We start from the raw sequence: 20,688 nt of genomic DNA on the forward strand, positions 1-20,688 counted from the left end.
AAAAACAGGTTTTCTCACACCTGAAGCGTTTGAGGCAGAGTTGATGCGTGTTCGACAAATGTCATACCAGATCCCGATGTTCCAACACACAGTTGCATGTTAGCGAAGAGTACATCGATGACGATCCCGGCCCGAAAATTTCCTTTTACGCTGGGGGCGCGGAGGCTACTATTATGGGTTTGACGAAGAGAGTCCTGAGAGGTTTGCAAATATGGGCCATAGAAATCTCTGTTCAGCCCGCTGCGTGTGCTCTCGGTCTCGAGGACCTCAGCGGCAATGCTAACGCGTTCCCTGAAAGTGCTTTCGGCCGATCTGAGACCAGTTCTCTGGTCAACAACCGTTCCGAGTGTAGCTCGCTGGATAAACCTTCCACTAGGTTCTGTCGGCGACTCGCTCTCACTGGGATTTGGAAACAGGCCCCGACTCCTCATCCTCCTTGCGTCTGCCTGGTTCCGAGAACCTTTCTGAGGCCAGCTCGATGTTTAACTTCCCTACGTATTCAGTGCGGTCGGCACACGGAAGACAGTTCGGCCATGCAGTTCAATGATCTGGTGGAGCAGCTGGAGCAGCTCAGCTATCCGCCCACAGCCACAGAGGGCTCGGCTGATGGAAGCTCCGATTCCGACTCCGACTGGGGGTCGGATGGTGGTCTGTCAATGCAGATCAAAACCTCTTCTTTAGCAATCCACTAGTGAGTGGAGCAGATTTAGACAACTTCCTGCTGGAATGCCAAAATCTCAGGGCTCTAGGCATTGGGGATCCCCCACAATGGGCCCCCACCCATCTTAAAATGTAGCGTGACCCCCATTAAACGGCAGCAGTTATCATTGGTTTTTTAATGCAAAACATGACCAAGCACTTAATTACCACCTTATCCTGATATAATCAGTACTTATAGTTTTGGCTCTTCCTGTTAGCGCTTTAATCTGCCACTTTTTTTTCTTACATGCCCTTTCCAGTGAGCCACTTCCTCTCTTCTCTCTCTTTGGTGTTCAATCATTTCTTGTTTTTTTTTTTATTGTTTTTGAATCATTGTGCTTGTGAGGTTTTTTTTTTTTGTACGACAGTAAGATTCATTAGCATTTTTAAGATTATATAGTTGAATCATTTATTATCCTTTTACATTTAATCTTAGTAGTCTGGATGGCTACAAACTAAAGTTGCGCTGTGACGTTTTGAAGAGGAAAATTAAATGACTATCACCTAGAAATGATATTTACGTATTTTCTCATTTCTAAGCATTTTGGACTTTAAAAAAAAAGAAATGGATTGCATTTCTAGATTCGTCAATATTAGGGCTGCATGGCATGCGGGAAAAATGTGATAATGGCTGCATTCATTACATCTAAGATTATGGCACACATTTATTTTTTTTGTTATTAAATAAAAAAACATTTAATAGATTTAAATCCAGAAAATTATGAAACATCCGGTATGCCTGGCTCTTGTTCTTCCTGGGTAAAGAAAACATCCCTCAAACTTCTCAAAGACTTGCGATTCTTGTCCCTATTAATGTTTTGACCTTACAGGATCCTAAAGTTAGTTCGACGTTGATTTTCATTGCAAACATTCTTTCAATGGCTGAATTTAAATTGTCTGAAAATGAATGAAAAATATACATTATTAAGCTTTTTACAGCATGTATGAAGGTACTTTTATATCAGGATAATTGCAGAGTCCTTTTCCAGTAATTAACCACTATACTCAGGGTTGTGATTTAAATTAGCAGCGGACCTGACAGCCTTTGCTGCTAAGAGCAAATTCGAGCTGAAGTTGTCTGTTACTTTAGAGTTAGTCACTCCACTCTGCCCCCTGCTGTTTACTTTTCAGAAATGTTTTGATTCTCAGCTATTCTGATTGGACTATAGGGCTGCATCTACACTGACAGTCACTGACACAGATCAGACATTGTTGCATGTGTGTATGTCAGAACACTTTTTTGGCATTGAATTTAAGCCATTTGCAAATTTCCCTTTCAAATTTGCATTTTGACTCTCTAGTTAAGTCTTTAAAAGATTATTGGATCTCTGCATGTTGACTTGCAGTGTGAGACTGAGAATATTGTAGCCATTAACCTATAGTCTGTAAGTAAAGGAAACAGACACTAGTTTGGGGTTAAAAAGTTTTGGGTCGGTAAGATTTGTTTTAATGCTTTTGAAAGCAGTCTCTTATTCTCATGATAGCTGAATTTATTGTGATCAAAGAGACAGTAAAATTGTGACTTTAAAATGTAAAATAAATGCTTTCTATTTTAATATATATATATATATATATATATATATATATATATATATATATATATATATATATATATATATATATATATAGATATATACATACACACACACACACACACACACACTCACACCACACACACACACCACACACACACACACACACACACACACACACAACACACATAAACATTTCTTATTACTATCATCAATGTTCAAAACACTATTTTTGTGGAACATGTAATGCAGTTTTTGTCATGATTATTTAATGAACAGAAAGTTCAAAAGAACAGCATTTGAAATGAGTCAAGACTTACAAAAAATCTTTTACCGTCACTTTTGATCAATTTAATTTGTCTTTTAGTGAAATAAAATAATTAATTTCTTTAAAACTAAGTCTTAACTGACCCCCCAAAATTTTGAACAGTAGTGTAGCATTTTACTTTTCAGTCAAAGAATGTAAGTAGTTGAGTATTGTTATATGCTGTCAATACCACTGCTAAGAAAGTGAATGTAATATAGAGCTTGAATTCTAACCTTATGCACGTAGGAGTATGTGAACCTATTAGGGCTGTGCAAAAAATCGAGTGCGATTTTCATGCGCATCTCATCAGTAAAGACGCTCCTGTAATTAGTAGTATACCTCCAGCACGTGCGTTAAGATCAGGGTTGCCAGGTTTTTCACAACAAATCCTGCCCAGTTGCTTCTCAAAACAAGTCCAAAACTAGCCCAATCGCGTTTCCAGGAGGTTCCCCGATAAAAATTGCATCCCGGGGTTAAAATATGTTTTTTGGCAGGGTTGCCTTGCTAAAAATCGCATTTTAGGGGCTAAATATCACGTTATTGGTATTGGGGTCGCTTCAACCCGCAGACATGAAAAAAACTGGACTAGTTTTGGAAAGCCAATTGGGCAGGTTTTGTTTTGAAAACCTGGCAATCCTGATCTGAACGCACGTGCTGGAGATATACTACTAATCACAGGAGCACCTTTACTGAGGAGATGCACATGAAAATCGCATTTGATTTTTTGCACAGCCCTAGGACCTATAGAAACCAGAGTGATAGTCAATAGTCCCCAGTTACAATTATGTTTCTATCATTAACAGTATGTCTAGTTTTGGCACATTTCTATGAATGTAGTGAACATTTCTTTCTTTAAGTTCAGGAGCTATTTGCTTGTGCCCTGCATTTTGATTTAATGAAATTGGTGAACTTTTCTGCCTTTTATCTAATAGCTTTTACAACATAAGTTAATGATTCGGGTATTATAATTTGTTGAATTATTTTTGATTTTATTTTTGTCATTTTGGTGTATCCACGTCTGGTTATATTCTTGCAGTGATTTTTTTCTACAAGTACTGCAGGTTTGCTTTTGGAGCACTTTGACTTGCTTTCGAAGCACTTAGGTTTATTCCTGAATCTTTGTTTGTGCTTATTACCTTTGGGTGTCTCTTTTCAAGGTTTAACTTGACCTTTAATTGCCTGTTAATGCCTCAACGCATTTTTATAAGAAATGGCACTCCTAATGATGCAAAGTATTACACAGTGCCTTAATAGGTAACATCAGCTCTGTGCAGTTGTGTTTTTGTATGACATCCAGACCACAATGCCCTGGGTTTCTGTGTTCCGGGGTCTGGAGTGAATAACACTGTCTGTGTGCCATGAGTACATTTGAGTTCTGTGAGCTCAAGATGAGATGCAGACAATGCCATTTGGTGTCATTTCCTCTTCCTTTCTTGAAATCCCATTTAATATCCTGCCATGTTACTCTTCTTTACTTGACTGTGTGATTCAGGCTCTTCTGTCCTTTGCATTTCTTTTTCAGTCCATTTTAATGATTAAAGGGGTTATATGATGCAATTTCAAATTTTCCTTTCTCTTTGGAGTGTTACAAGCTGTTCGTGCATAGATAACATCTGCAAAGACTAAAGTCTCAAACCCAAAGAGATATTCTTTATAAAAGTTAAGACTCGTCCACACACTCCTAAAATGCCTCGTTTAAACACGCCCCCATATGTCTGCGTCACTGTGTGGGAAGATTTGCATAACGCCACCCAAATGTTTACGCAAAGAAAGGAGGAGTAACTTTGGCTGCATTTACACTGCAGGTCTTGATGCCCAAATCCGATTTTCTGACTATATCCGATTTTTTTGACGACCCGCTTACATCATCTTTTAAAAGTGACCCGTATCCGATTTTTGCATTTACACTATACACTGCTGAAACTACACCAAACTTAGACGTTCTGACCCGGAAAAGGAAGTAAAACAGCACGAAATACAATGGCTGCAGATGCAAATAATATTATACAGTGTTTTGCTTTCCACAATATTTTGAAAAGTCAACAAAAAAATCAGCAAAACATTGGTCTCGTACGGCGCGGCGGAGAAAAAAAGCGCTTCCAAACCGTGCCTCCCCATCTCTCGTGAAATGTCCTTCAAACACGGATTTATTTCTGTTACAACCCTGCATTTTTTTGCCTGCACTGTCTCCTTCTTCCCCAAAGACTCTAAAGGACATGAAACCTGCCGCATTGCTCCACTGTTGTGTATCCTTCGTCCTCCATTCGCGCTTATAATAAGTCATGTGATCTCAGTTGGTGGTGTCCACCTGAGTTGACGTCACTTTTTTAATGACGTTTGACTCGCATTTACTGGGGAATATCCGATTTGTCTGCTACCATGGCACACGTCAAACTGCACGTATGCCGATTCATATCCATTTATACCACATATGAATGAGCGGGCCTGAATCCGATCTGAGAGAAAATCGGAATCCATGCGGGTTTTTTCCTGCTGTACACGTTCACTTCGGCTTCGGCCGGGTCATATCCGATCTGTGCCACATGAGAGGAAAAAATCGGATTGGGACTCACTTGGACAACCATGCAGGTTATAAATGGGGCGGCCTTTGCAATTCTCGTAGTAGTTCAGTTATTGCTGTTTGATGCGTGCCATTGGTTGTGGAGACGATGTCTGTTTTTCGTTTGTGTTCAAAGTGAAACTATTGTTTGTTTGGCCTTCCAAAAGAGCGAGACCGACAGTCTCCTCGAGCAGTCTCACAGTCAGTGGTTAAAGTTTTATTTACAACACTGTCCCAGAACAGTTTCAACCACAAAATATTCAGATGTGTTGCAGGCGCATGTTTTACGGAGGACCTTCTTCCTGGGAGAGGTAGGCCTACAATGGGATCTGTCCGGGGCCACAACGGCTGTTTTCTATAAAGTTCCCGGGCAGCAGTTCCACACTTTGCGGGCCCAAGGACAGTCTGGCAGCGCCTTCGGAACTCAGTCTGTAAGTACCTCTGTCCGTCGCTTTTCTATTTAAAGCAGGCGCTTGCCAATGTGATGATTCAAACGTGTCGTGATTTTTTTAGCTCCATGTTAGAGAGCTCGGAGCGCTTGTTTGTCGTTTCTCAGATCGTGCGAAAGTCAGACATGGTTTTTAATGTTTAATGTGGCACGATACACGGACACATAAAAAAGACAGGGACACTGCATCACAGGATGGGAAGCGGGCATAACATTTCCGTCTACATGCTTGAAGTATTTCAGCCAAATCACAATGCACCGGAAGAGCTAGCCCATCAGCGTACACCTCACTTTTCTGAATGATGAGGCTTTGTAAAAACGCGAAAGCGTTTTCGGAAAGGCCGGGGCATAGAGGGAGAAACATAATGTACATTATGGGCAAAATAATGTTTTTTTTAACTTTAAACTGCATTAAACACATTGCATTACACCAATACACAACAGAATGTTTTTTTTAGCAACGTCATTGACCCTTTTTAAATGTTTTACAGTTGCTTTCACCACCCAGTATCTCCTGTCAAAACGGTGAATACCCTGAAGATCACCCAAAACTGGAATTGTACGCCATTTTTTTTCCATTGTTCAACCTAAGGTTAACTTATTTTGAAGTAAACGGATCAACCATTTTAGTATTACCAATAAAGAATCCATTCGCATTGTCATTTGAAAAGCAAGCGAACCAGGCCCTTAAAAAGTTTTCTTATTTGCTGTCCTATGGTTTTAAACTGTTGGGAGCCTCTCTCCTACTCCCACACGCAAAAGGGCAGGCCTGGGTTTGCAACTTTAAACTCCTGGCAAAGGCACCATTTGGCCATCATCTAACGGTGCTTTCCTTCACATTCAGCTGAATTCACAGATCTCCCATCATGGACTTAATGGACGGACTTTCTCCTTTGTATTGACCAGTATTATTATTATTACTACTAAGTGTTGCCAAATCTAACTTTTATAACCTTGGACAGCTGAAGTACAAAATTAACCTTTTTTTTACTGTTAACAAAATAATACTGTAATTCAGGACTGTGGACCTTTTTATTTTAATTTAACTGATCATCACAAAGCCTGCCAATAATGAAATCCATAATGCTTCCCTTGTCTAGTTGTCTTCTCTCATATTAGCCATAGTATTTAGAATTTGCGTCTTTTGAGGACTGTTCTGGTTTAGATTTCAGCTGTTCCAGTTACATACAAAGCAGCTTTAATTTCAAAGAGGTCTTATTCCTGTCAAAACAACGTCAGTATCGCAAGCTTGTGACAGGGTTGCCAGTTACATGACTGTTCTTGAGTCTAGACTAATACATAATTAACAGTATGCCTCTATCATGTTGTTTTTAATATCACAATGTTGTCCCTGAAGATCTTTTTCCATAATCATGGATCATGATTATTATAATCTACAGCTATGAACCATTTTTTTAGCACTCACCTTACACATCTTAGCACTTCAGGATACATTTCAAATACATACGTTTTGATGACAGATAAAACTCCTTAGTTAGTAAGTAATGAAGTCCTCCATTTGGTTTCCTTTCCCCCCAGATAATTAATTTTTTATAATCTAGTCATGTTCTGATTTGTTTGCATGCACACTTTTAATATTTGGCACAAAAATGCAGTTTGTTTTCAGTGTGGCTGTTTTTAAGTGTTTCTTACAAGAAATAAAATACACGTTATGTGTAGGAAAATTCTTACAAGGTAGTATTAAAAAACTGTGCATTGCTATTGAAGGTGTCTCAAATTAATATTATTTTGCCATTTTTAAGACACTTCAGTATTTATACCAAATTACATTGCACTTAAAGTTTTTCAAATAGAAATGCAGCTTAAGTTACAACGTTAAGTCTCCGTCAATCACAGTACTCCTTCAGAAACAAGGTTTTCATTTTTCTTTTAATCAAAAAGAGGTATTTCCTAGTACTTTAGGGGATCTAACGGGACAAAAGAGAACCTGAGCAGATTTGGCCTTTTCTTTACCTGCCTTGTGCTTTGCTTTGTGCTTCCTCGGTATCAAATTTTTTTTGTAAATTTTATTTCTGAAATTAAGTGCTATTAATGCAAAGGCAAGCGTCCTTAATGTACTAATGTGAAAATAGTGGTTATTATATGTGTGTGCGTGCATATTTTTCCCTTTGAAATAAAAAATAATAATCTTTTGGGTAATTGGGATTTCAGACTTTTTTGTACCCTTTTAAAAGTGATTTAATTGAAGCAAAGGACTTTAAATAATAAACCTGTGTCTATACATAAACCTACTGCCATACCCTACTATAATATGGTGTTCATTAAAAATCTAATGCAGTTTTTCTTAAACTGCTGGAATGCTTTTTTTATAAGGATTGTGACCTTAATGGGTTTTTCAGGATTTGTGATGTTTGCTGTGTTATTTTGATTAGATCTATATTTAAGGAGCTAGTTTTCAATGTCATGGATCAGTGTCAGTGTCAACATCTTGAGCCCACATATTTATCATCATTTCTTTGATGGAGTTTGTGGTTGAACAGTGAGCTAAAATACTACAGGAAAAACAAGCTGATGGCCAGGAAAATGGGGAGCAATGCTAAAACTAGTGGGAGCCAATGTGTCCGGCAATCGTTGTCGAATCCTTCTGCCTATAGTTTTATACTGCAAATAAGAGAATAATCACTGAAATGAATCACGGCCAGGTTCTCTTCTGTGTAGGGTACTGCCCTGGTCTTTTGTTACCTAATTCATGTAAATATCCATTTTAGCTTGTAAAAATCTCAAGTGAAAATGGTTGAAATACTGTACTAGCCATCAGGAAATAAAGAAGCCGAATTCTAAACCGTGCTAATGCTGAAGCCCATATCAGATGTCTATTTGCCCTCTATGTTCCATTTCTTTTTAGGTTCAATGTAGACATACAAATGTACTGAAAAAAGTCTCCATTCGTGTTATTTTAGTAGTAATTGTTTATTATAAAAGTATTTATTAATATATTTGAATTCTCTTTTACTTTTATATGGTCAATTCTAGTTAGTTTTATACATTTCGAATTTTATATGTAAGTTTTGTTTAGTTTAAAAAAAAAATTTTTTCTTGTAATTTATTTTTTATTTTGGTTTTTTATTTTAGCAATTTTTAGAGTACTTAAAAATGTATTTCAGCGTTGCCATGGCAACCTTTTTTTTAGCTTTATTTTTAATCTGCTGAAAATGGATTTCTTTTATTAAGTCTGGTTTTAGCTAACCGTAAGAACTCTGGTCTTCATTATCTGTTTTTACAAGATTAGTTTACTAAGTCGCTTAAAAACTCACACCTTTGAAATAAATCCTGTCCATTTGTATCTGTTTTACATTTGTTTTTAAGCAGATAATTTCTGACCAATAGATGATACTGTACACAAGTTTCATATAACAGTACTTTTTTTTATGATTACTAAGGTATTTCATGGATGCATGTTGTGTGTTAACACTAATTTCTTAACAAAAAAGTTGTTAATAAACACAGTGTCGATACATATTTTTTTATCTATAGTTTATAGCTGTAATGAACTACCAGTAGGATTTATACAAAAATACAAAACTGAATACAATCTAGCAGCAAGCCTTTCTGTTGTGTTTAGAGTTTCAGACTATGCTTCTTACTTGCTGCATTCCACAGCCTCACTCTAGTGTAGAGTGCTGCCTCTGTGGTTTGTTCAGGCTGGCTGCCAAACCCCAGCTCCAGACCCCTTCTCTCCCTCCCACTCTTCTCCTATGTCATCCCCGCTGGGACGCTCTAGTTATAAACTGTAAAACCACTGCCGGCTCACCAGCCCAGCAGTACCGCTGATAATCCTCTGCAGGAATTATTTCCGGGTCGTAAAGCCACCTTTTTCTATCTGGAGTTCCTTGTTTATGCCCAGCCTCTACATTCTTGTTTTTTCCCCCATGAGCTACTCCTCTTTGAGGAAGAAACCATTTCCCCCTTCTTGTATTTATCCCTTTATATATACAGTAGGCATGGTGCCATTTTATTCATTTGTTTTCAGGTTTATTATCTTCATTTCTTTTTAATAAAATAGTATGTGGTAAAGGAAATGGGTGTGAATTATTGCTCTGCAAACAACAGCTCAGTGTGTCAGGAATGGGCGTTTCTTCCTGATATATCATATCTTTCGCTGTTCTGCTTTGTCAGAATTGCTGTGCAGAGTTGTTGGTGACCTTTTTTGTGTGTGTGTGTTTTGTTTTTTTTTTTTTTTTTTTTTTTTTTTTTGTTATGTAATGTTATTAGCACCTTAAATTTACTTTTTGATTTGATGCAGGGCATACTAATGACATGCTTATTGAATTTAGAGTTTCTAGATGCATGGAAGGGTGTTTTGAGTGGTTTCTTCTGGTGCATTTGACCAATTTCAAGTACAAGTGATAGGTTGGTCTTGGTAGTTGCTGAGTGTTCTAGATGGTTGTTAGGTGTTTCCGAAGTATAATTACTATTTGCTTCTTTTTTTATTAGTAGTAGTATTTCAATTACAATTATATATATTTTTTTTATTTAATTAAGCTCCTAAAACATTGTTATTTGTTTTTAGTCATATATATATATATTTTTATAGAAATAAAATATTTAATAAACTCCTAAACTAAAAATAAATAAAAAGTATTTACTTTTATATTATTATTATTATTACTATGGTCTTAACAGTATTAACTCTTGTTCTCCCCTTCTTTTTTCATCCCCATAGACTCGGCCACTGACATCCCCACAGCTGCTCTCTCCTTCAAAACACCAAGGGTCCTCTGTGTCTGTCGCCACTCTTTCCAGATGTCCACTCGCAGTCTTCCCGGCCAGGCACCTTCACCCCTGCAGAGCCCCTTCTTGAATGAGGTGGGCACTGCCAGACTTGAGGAAGACGAAGAGGGCAAGGCAGGAAGGTACACTGATCGCATGCCAACCTGCCTGAGCATTAAATAAGAGTTGAAAACATCCTTGGATTTGATTGGACATAAGTAAAAAAAAAAAGTTAAAATGAGAGGAAAAACAACCCGACCACATTGATAACTTTAAAAATGTAATAGTATCTTAAAATATTTCAGAGTTAACTGAAGTTAGGTTGAAATGAGTTTAGGTTCTGCCTTACATTCTAGGTTTCTGTGTTTGAAGTAAATTTTTATGTTAGTTTCTATGTTAACTACTGGTTTAATTTCTAGGCTCTGAGTTCTGTGTTAAAAATGTTCAAGGTTCTAGACCAGGTGGTTTCTCAACCCGCGGGCCGCATGCGGCCCGTCACGAATTCCAATGCGGTCCCACCATGCTGAACACAATTATAAAAAAATAATTTCAGTTTTACAATTCATTTTAGTTTTTACATCATTTAAAATATGTACTAAAGAAATATAAGCTATAGCCTAATGTTTTTCTGTAAAATTCTTTTGTTTTTCATATATTATTTTCAGACATGAGCAGACCTACTCACATAAAATTGTTTCCATACAAGCGCGCACACTTTGGCAGAATTCAATTCAAATAGTCATCCAACATCCCTTAGTTCGGTAAAATTGAGCATCAGAATGGACAAATTTGTTTTTAAGGGAGTAAAAAGAAATGTGGAAATCCCAGCGAATGAACACATACAAAACAAGAATAGTCACAGTATCAGCAGTGAAGGAGAGGGCTGGATTTTCGGTTTGCGCCGTAACTCACTTGAAGAAGTTCAGGCACATAGAAACATCCCATAACTACGCAGCAATCATCCTTAATTGCAGAAATGTGGCAAAACCATCTCTGGAGAGAACCTCATATTATTAAATTCGAAAGTGCTTTCCATGATTTGGAATCAAACATAGGCTACATGTGAACGCACATTTTCGCAATGTCGCGCGTGAAGTCATGCTCCCGTGCGCGTCTTACAGACTGCAACTTACAATCGCAACGTCATTGTGCTGTTACTCCTTCGAGCCGAATTTTTCACAAAATTGGTCAGCTCCCGACAGCATCAGGTGTTTTATTTATGGGGAGTAGAATTATTAATTTATTTTCAGTGAAGTAATCGATTTAAATATCATAATATTTAGGCTATAATATTATAAATCAGGTTGGTTTGTAGTGGTGAGTTAATATGTAAATGATATGCGTGCGACCGCGAGAGACTTGCACTTGGACCATAGTGTGGCCCGTTGGGAAAAAAAGGTTGAGAACCACTGTTCTAGACTAACCTACTACGTTCAAAGATATGTTCATTTAGTTAAATTGTAGGTTTTGTGTTTGAGGTTGTAGCAGTGTGTTCTTGCCTAACTTCTACATGAATTTCTATGTTAACCTTTATGTATGAAGCTCTACATTAAGTTTAATAGATAAACTGTTTTCTACATTAACTTCTAAGTTCTAAACTGTGCATTTTTATGTTCATTTCTGGTTTTTATGTAGGTTCTAAGTACTATAGCTTAATTTCAAAGATAAGTTCTTGGTTCTAGGTCTACAGATTTAACTTTGAAGTGCTAAGCTTTTAAATTAAATTCAACTTTCTGAGTTTAAGGGTCAAATTGTATATTAGTTTTTTTTAACTTATGAATTCTAGGTTCCAGGTCGTACATCCAACGTATATATTCTAAGTTATATATTAATTTCAAAGTTAAGTTCTTGGGTTTCTGTTTTTCTGGCTGCATAACTTTTTATGTTCTATATTCTACATTCATTTCATAGAACATAAATTAGTTAAATGAACGTGCCAAATAAAATAGTGTTTAGAGGGTTTAAATGCAGCGTATCTAAGAATGGTTTTAAGTATGCGTCTTTATTTTCAGCGATATCCCACCGACAAAGCCTACTTCATTGCTAAGGAGATTCTGACAACAGAGCGGACTTAGCTGAAGGATATGGAGGGTCATCACAGTGGTGAGCAGAGCTGTCTGTGCTCATGATCATGAGTATAACAAGTTTAGTGTGTGAGGCTTGTCTGTACAATGTATCCTGGGTGTTGTGACACTTCGCTGTGTGTATGTTTCTACTTGACGTGTTTTATGCGTAGTTAGATGATCTTCTGTATTTGAACTTTGTCTAATCACATTGATGTGTGTGTGTGTGTGTGTGTGTTTCTGTGTGTGTGTCCATGCCCTCAGTGGTTCCGGAGTGCAGTGATTAAAGAAAACGCAATGCCTGAGGGTCTCATGACCCTCTTGTTCTCCAACATCGACCCCATCTATGAGTTCCACAGAGGTTTTCTCAAAGAGATTGACCAAAGGCTGGCTCTCTGGTACTAGTTCTTATTTATCAAAAATGCAGCTTGTTTGACATATATGACAATGTATAAACAATTTTTAATTTAACCATATAAAGCCTACTGTCTTATAACTATGAGCTCCATATTTACTGTGCAGATACTATATGAACCATGAAAACCTGATGTCTCAAATATGATACTAGAAACAACAACAACAACAAAAAACTAAGCAAACTCTTTTTTTTTTTTTGTGTTTTGGTCTAAAGGTTCATGACAGGATGCTAATTTTGTCTCAGCCACTAATAATTTCACATGTTCACAGGGGGGGCGCTCTAACGCTCACGTAAAAGGAGATTACCAACGAATTGGAGATGTTATGCTGCGCCAAAATGTGTGCTCTGAAGGTGGAGGTTATGGTTCAGTTCTACAAGCAACAAGAACAACTTTGATTTTTAATTAGATCATCCATAATTTATGTGATGGGGTTGTTGCCTTTTAAATTCTCAGGAGTTCATAGGCTATTTGCAGAAGCATGATGAGGTGTGTAACAGAGCTTGAGCAAAGCCACAAAGCGTGTGAAGACAAGTTGAAGAACGTGGGAGACTGTGTATAAAGATGTTTGAGCTGCAAGAAGGTGTGCTACCTGCCTCTCAACACCTTCCTGCTGAAACCCATTCACGACAGACTCATGCACTACAAACTCATCCTGGAGCGGGCTGTGTGTAGCATTACGCCCCCCAGCACAGAGACTTCGATGACTGCGAAGGTGATTCTGTTACCAGCTAAACCTCTGAAGAACAAAACGCTTTTTTCTTTAAGATCTGAGCTTGATAATGAACTTACACATTCTGTTTTTTGCAGAGGCTCTGAAAGAGGTTGCAGAGATGTGCTGCTCAGCTGCAGAGCAGTCTGATCCGACTGGAGAACTTTCAGAAGCTGACAGAACTTCAGAGAGATCTGATTGGCATTGAGAACCTTACGGCTCCGGGAAGAGTGAGTTGTTAACCCTTGTGCATTTTCATTTTTTTTTTTGGTTAGTTAAAGCAGGTGGATGAACTGGTGTACAGAGCATGGTCATGGTCACCATAGTTTATAACTGGGGATTCCTAGATTTACACTTTTTTAAATGGCAGGAAATCTTTAAGATAAAAGATAAAATATATGAGCTAGACAATCATATTTCAACTCAGAATAGAACAATTATATCGAGAAAGGTAATTTTAAAAGAGGGTTATAATACCCAAAATAACTAGACGTTCTTCACCGGAAATGATATTTCACCTCAATACAAACTCTCGTTGTCTCAATTTCTCATTCGATTTGTGGTACACTGCTGGCAGGATGATGGTATGTAGTGCTTAGAGCTTGAAAGCAATACAATTGACGTCATTGATTCAGCCTTACATATGAACACATCTTACAAAATGAAGAGTTCCAGCAGAGAAACAAGGAAATTGGAATTGTAGTTTGCAGCGTTATAATTAATTAAAGTCATTAAGTGATTGTGGGACAAAAAAGTTAAAGTACAATTGATAGTCTGCCGCCCAGTTGATTTTGATTTTTTCTCCTTCCCCAGGAATTTATCAGGGAAGGTTGTCTCTACAAGCTCACCAAGAATGGTCTGCAGCAGAGGATGTTTTTTCTTGTAAGACTGAACTTTTATTCTGTTTTAGCCATTTTGATTTTGAACTTCAGGTCTGGGTTGACTAAAACCTTTTTCTATCAAAGTTTTCAGACATGCTGCTGTACACAAGCAAAGGGGTGACTGCAAACCAATCAGTTCAAAGTGCATGGACAGCTTCCCCTGCATGGGATGATTGTGAGTATTCCCAGGAATTATTTTTTTGGAATGGAATAACACACAAACTGCATACTAAATAAAATACTCTGTGTACTGTGTGTGGCATATGACAACAGTACTACAGTTGCTACGTGATGCACATTTCAAACAGTAGTAATGCTGAACATTGTCATTGTGATTTGTAAAACCTTTGGAAAAAAAAAGTCAAAAATGCTACTCCAAAAATCAAACAGGTTGGACAAAGCCCGAATAGACGTCGATAGGGAGCCCTCTGTCGCTTTACATCTGTCACATATTGGAGAAAGAGAAATAGTCTGTATATTTTATTTAGTCTAACTTTGGAATAATACAATCTATTCAGCCTATGTCTAGCCATTATATTGAACAAAATTGGATATACCAAGACATTCATTTCATGTTTCATCAGACAGGTATAACACCAAAATCATTGCCCCGAGATTCTTTTAAGTGGGCTTGAGTTCATAGGTATCAGAAAAGCATGAACAAATCATGCAGTCGGGATTTGACATCACATGATTTATGTTCAATTCAAGTGAATGACTTTCAGTTAGGGCTATGATCGATGCCAAAAGGAATTAATTCTTTGATTCTGTGGTTCTGGGAATCAAAAGTCAGCTCCAAATATGAATCAGCTAACTGAAGAGCAGGACATATCATTGCCATAAACTGACAAATACTATCGTTGTGCCTGGAAAACACCATACGGAGTTTGATGAAGAGCTTTGTGTGTGTGTCCATACTTCAAATCTGATTAATCCCTGTGATTCTTTGGTGATTATTTCTTTGTTTCGTTATGACACACAGTAGATGGAATGAACACTTTTTTTTTTTTTTTTTTTTAAGTTTTTTTTTTTTTTATCATTTGTTGAGTTTTTGAATCATTCACTCAACAGATTTGTTCAGAAGTTGTTTGGACACTGGACATATACGAATGTTTTTAAAAAGCTAAAAGCTCCACAATCGGCATGACCGATCTCAAAAGTGGGAGTTTTTCCCTCTTTTTTCCCACCTGCAAAAGAAGTACACACACTTCAGCTTATTTGGTGGATCTTTAGCAATCTCTCACACCAAACCAGCTTGCCTGAAAAGGCCTTTTGATGGAGTGACTCTGTCCAAACAGTTTGCACAAGTGCCAGGCTGAGACGGATTTGCCCATCTTTAAACATGAGAAGACGGGGCTCTCTCAGTAGCATGCTGTTTTTAAGTGAAGTCCTAGAATTAATGTGGCTTTGTTGGGGTACCCTCAGATGAACGTAAAAACAGGCAGGCAGTGATAAATGGAGCGTTTTATACTGGCATTTTTCTCTAAACGTCTGCACTGTCTTGTCACATCTTAGCTTGTTTTCATAAGGCAGTGATCTTTCAGGCCATATTTGTAGTATCTGCCGGTAACTAAAAATTTGAATGTGCACACTGTCCTGGCCCACAATTCATACAAGACGCATGTTCAAAGTTAGAGCTATTTAGTAAGAAGGGCTGGCGTGCAGAGGAGGATATTTGGGTTATGGGTTATTTTCAAAACCCTATAATCATGCTGTCTATTAACACAGACAGGCAGTGCTGACAAAAGTCACAGAATGAAAATGCACCTTTAAAATATATAATAATAGAAAAGTTATTTTAAAGTGTAATAATTTCAGAATATTGTGTATTCTACTGTGGTGTTTGAAATTTTAGATCCAATAAATGCAGCCTAGAGAGCTAGGTGACGTCTTTGAAAAACATTTAAAAATCTTCCCAAAACCCTGAACTTTTGAACAGTAGAATATATTACCAAATGAGAAAATTTGTTTACTAGTACATACTGGTACACTGGACTTGTCTGTGCTTCGCTCCTGCCCGCAGTCTCATTGGTGCTCGGACGCGCCGGCGTGTGAGTATGAGGAAAAATCCCAATATCCCCCACTCCCAAACACGCACCTCGAAAGGTCTACCCACAACATCTGCATTCCCCTTACGGCTCCTTCTGTCTTATCCCCTCGCCCCAGAACTGATAGACATGAGGATTGCTAGTAGTCAGGCTGTAAACAGGCAGATTATTGACACTTTGGGATGGGATCAGTCACATAAAGAATGCCATTAGTCATAAGATCCCTTAAGTTTAATTGGCAGGCCTCTTCGGGACTGTGCTTAAATGTTTTTGCAGGTGGAGGAGAGTGAGGACATGAGTGGTCTGTTCATCACTGTTTCACCATATATTCTGCTCAGAGGACCATTGTGGTGGCAGCTAGGTGAGTGCATATGAGAGAAATTACTTTCACACTGCGTTTAACTAGGGCGTGGGGAATCATGACTCATTTTTGGTTTGATTTGGTTAAAATATTGGGGTTTTGAGTGTTATTAATTATTTCATTCCACATTATATTATTATTTTTTATTTTTTGCGGGGTTGAGAAATAAAGACCGCCTCTTTGTGAATATGTGTCGCCTGCACACCCACCCGCAGCCCTGCTGAAATGATGAGATCCAAATTTTAACAGTAATGCATTTTAAAATGAAAGGAAATTATATTATACCACTTTTATTATATATTGTCCATTAGGTTTTTTTTTGTGTGGTTTTATTGAATGGATCAAACATGACAGTAAAGACATTAATATTGCTTAGCAAAAAGTATATTTAATATCAATCAGTCATCAAAAAATCTCTTTGAAAAAAAGTAGCACGTTTCGAAAATAATAAGATAGCACAACATGATAAATAGCAAGAAATGTACTTGATCCCCAATTAGCATATTAGGAATGATTTCTGGAAGATCATGGACACTGAGAAGACTAGAGTAATGATACTGAAAATTCAGCTTGCCATCACGAAGAAGAAATTACATAAAATTTAAATGTGAATGTATAAAATATATAAAAAATAGATTTTTGTAATTGGTATGGTGATATTGCACAACCCTAATATTGTTGTTGGACTGTATTTTTCATCAAATAAACCTGGGGACGAGTGAGCTCAAAAAGACTTCTTTCAAAAACAAAAATGTTCAAAGAAACATTTCCTTTACGGGATAGTTAGTTTCTTAAAATAACAACTATTACTCACATTAAAAGTTGTTCCAAAAACTGTATGATTTTTTTATTCATTCTGCTGAATAAACACACAAAAGATATTTGCAAGAATGTATGTTACCCCAACAGCTGCTGATCCTCATTGACTTTGGAAGTCAGTAGGGTACTACAGTAACTGTTACCCAACAATCTTCAAATATTTTCTATCTTCAACAGAAGACAAAGGAAACAAGGACTTGAGGGGGAATAAATTCTGACAGATAATTTAAATTTTTGGGTGGGGAACGTTCCCTTTAACTTTTGTCTTTGCTGCTTATTATCCTTTAGTAATCGGACTCTTATCTCCTCCCTTAGCTCCAAGTAGAGATGAACAAACATGGATTGAAGATGCTGACCCATGGCTCTTGACCATGTCAAAGAAATGTTCAGGAGGAAAGAGATCTTGTGTTGGACCCAAGCCTGTGTGATCGTTCAAACAGTAGGATCCTCAAGCCTCTGTTTACCAGCGTTATCCCTCCACTGTCACACATGTGCAGCGCATGGTGTTTTTGGACCCTAGCCTCTTTATCACTGATCCTAAATAGATGTAACCCCATTCCCTTCCGATGCTCCTTCTCTCTCTACCCTCTCCCCTTTTCCCTCTCCTGCACAACTCATAAGGATCATCAGATGAAGTGTCTCTGCGAGCAGGAGTCAGAGGATGACATGAACTTTCCGCTGCTCTCTGGCCAAGCAGAGCCACACAGGGCAAACACCACCATGCATGTGGCTGGCACCGCAACCCCCCGGTTTCTCTATGTCTGACCACAGCCTAGTCCGTGGAGTGTAGCATTACACACTTGCACACAGACACATACAGTTACAATCATTTACAGTCTCCATGGAGCCTGAATGTGAAGATCTTGACTACAGCTGCAGTGTACAGATAATGAAGAAAGAAACACTGCTTTACACTCTAGAATGTGTTTGCAGAAGAAATGTGTGGGGTGATATTTCACCCCCAGCATTAAAAGAAACTAATATTTTGGATTAAAAAAAAAAGAAAGTAGATTTATTTCTTTCTTTCTTTCTTTCTTTCTTAAATTCAGTACTTACAGTACATTTATTATTATTAGTACCCTGAATTGTCAGAAAACTGTAAAGACAAAATATCATAGTTTGAAATCATATTTATTAATTATTGAATTTATTTATTTATTTATTTATTTGCTAATTCTAGTGTAACAAATATTGTACAATATATTTAGACACTACTTTGTTTTAAATAATCATAAAAATAGTTTAAATAGTTAATTTATCTTTTAAGTTTATTCATTCACTTAATTTATTTCTATCAGAAATGGTTTATGTACTTATTATTATTATTATGATTATAGTCTTTTATTTTCATGTCAGCTATAATCTTTTTTTACTATGAAATTTTCAGTACTGTACATGCAAAAAAATCGCAAATGCTCTCAAAACCAATTTTTTATTAATACATTTTTGCGTTTAATCAGTAAAAACAGTGATACTACAATAATATTTCAATACTTCAATGTAAAAAAGTCATAAATTGTAGATCTATTTATAATAATTAAAAAAAAAAAAAAACAATATATAGATATATATATATATATATATATATTCGATATATATATATATATATATATATATATATAATATATATATATATATAGTATAAATTCAGTTTTAATAATAATTTAAATGTTTTTTAACTACCAGTTTGAAAGGAGATGGACCCAGTTTTGAGCTTTAACCAATAGAACACAACACATCTCTTGGGAGGCTTGCTGTTTTGAGGTCTGGACTGCAACCGAGCGCTTGGTGAATGCAGGGGCACAGACTTTGGGGATCTTATTTATGCTTCTGTCTCCCTGTTCGTCCAAACATCCAGTAGCGTCTACCCCCCGCCCAACTTTCCATGTTTTTATGTCTGTAATATTTTTTCTTACTCTTTATTTGTCCATTAGTAAGCTGGACTTGTTGGAATGAAAAATTGAATGAATTCGTTAACATTTTCATGGATGAGTAATTTCTCTGTCTCACAGTTCTTTTCTACAGTCTTTTTTTGTATCACTTAGGGATGGAAAAGCTAACTTTCTAACACACTTGGTGTCTTATGTTCTTCTTTACCTTTTTCTCCTTGTTGCCCTTTTTCATACTTCAGCACTTTCTCTGCACAACATTTATCTGTCCTCCTCCGGCTTTCCATCTTTTCCCTGTGCCTGTTGCTCTGTTTGACTGCCTGCGCGCAGTATGTCACATTCTCCCCACAGTGCCGTGTCTCAGAGATCACCCATCGGTACCTGCTTGGGCAGGGCCAGATACCCCAACGCCATCACTCATGTGGGCTGGTACCGAAACCAGCACGGGTCTCTCAGTGACTATCTGCATCGCGCTGAACCAGGTACCAATGAGGTCAAAACCCTGCCAAAAACAGTCATACTAGAGATTTGAAAGGACATGCACTTGAATCTGAAAACTTCCTTGACATGTTCAAAAACAGTTCCTCCTCGATTATCGAAAATCCATCCTTGTTTTATTAATTTATTAAAAAATTACATAAAAAATAGCCTCTTATATGATGAGCCAAGTGTTTTATCTTTTTTCTAAATTGAAGTTGTGTTTTATTTAGGAGTTAGTGCGTTTATGTAGGGCTATGTTATATGTAAATTTCATTAGCCGGGTTTCCATCAAAGTTGCTGATTTAACCTTATGTGAAAATTGAATTATCGACACAAAACATTTGCGAACAAGTACTGTTTTCCATCCAACGAGAGTCCAAGAGAAACAAATCATCACTTTCTGATAAACTGGCACTATAACTTCACTAAGAAAGGTAGGAGAGCGACTAAATTATATAGTAAGTGTAATGTATCATAAAGTACTTTTGCACCTCAGATATGAGCAGACGAAACCCAAAGAATGAAGTTGTTATTGCTTTCGAGGGTGTCTGCGGCTGTTTGGAAAAAACAAAACGCAGTCGTTTAACAGTCAGGGGTTCGTTTTCCCAAAACCATAGTTGCAAAACTGTTGCAACCTAGTTGGTTGGCAATGTGGAAATTGCATTGCAACCAATCAAAGTTGCTAACTTAGTTAGCACCTTGTTGGTTGCAATGCAATTTTCCCATATTTGCAATTTCCCAT

The 20,688-nt window shown here is 37.3% G+C and overlaps 1 pseudogene; it reads left to right on the forward strand.

Moving 5' to 3' along the window:
* Window positions 1-18,353, forward strand: part of LOC122145416 — a 49,267-nt pseudogene extending 30,914 nt beyond the window's left edge.
* The last annotated feature ends 2,335 nt before the right edge of the window (window positions 18,354-20,688 follow it).

The sequence above is a fragment of the Cyprinus carpio genome, chromosome A6 (genome assembly GCF_018340385.1).
Source record: "Cyprinus carpio isolate SPL01 chromosome A6, ASM1834038v1, whole genome shotgun sequence".
Classification (NCBI taxonomy): Eukaryota; Metazoa; Chordata; class Actinopteri; order Cypriniformes; family Cyprinidae; genus Cyprinus; species Cyprinus carpio.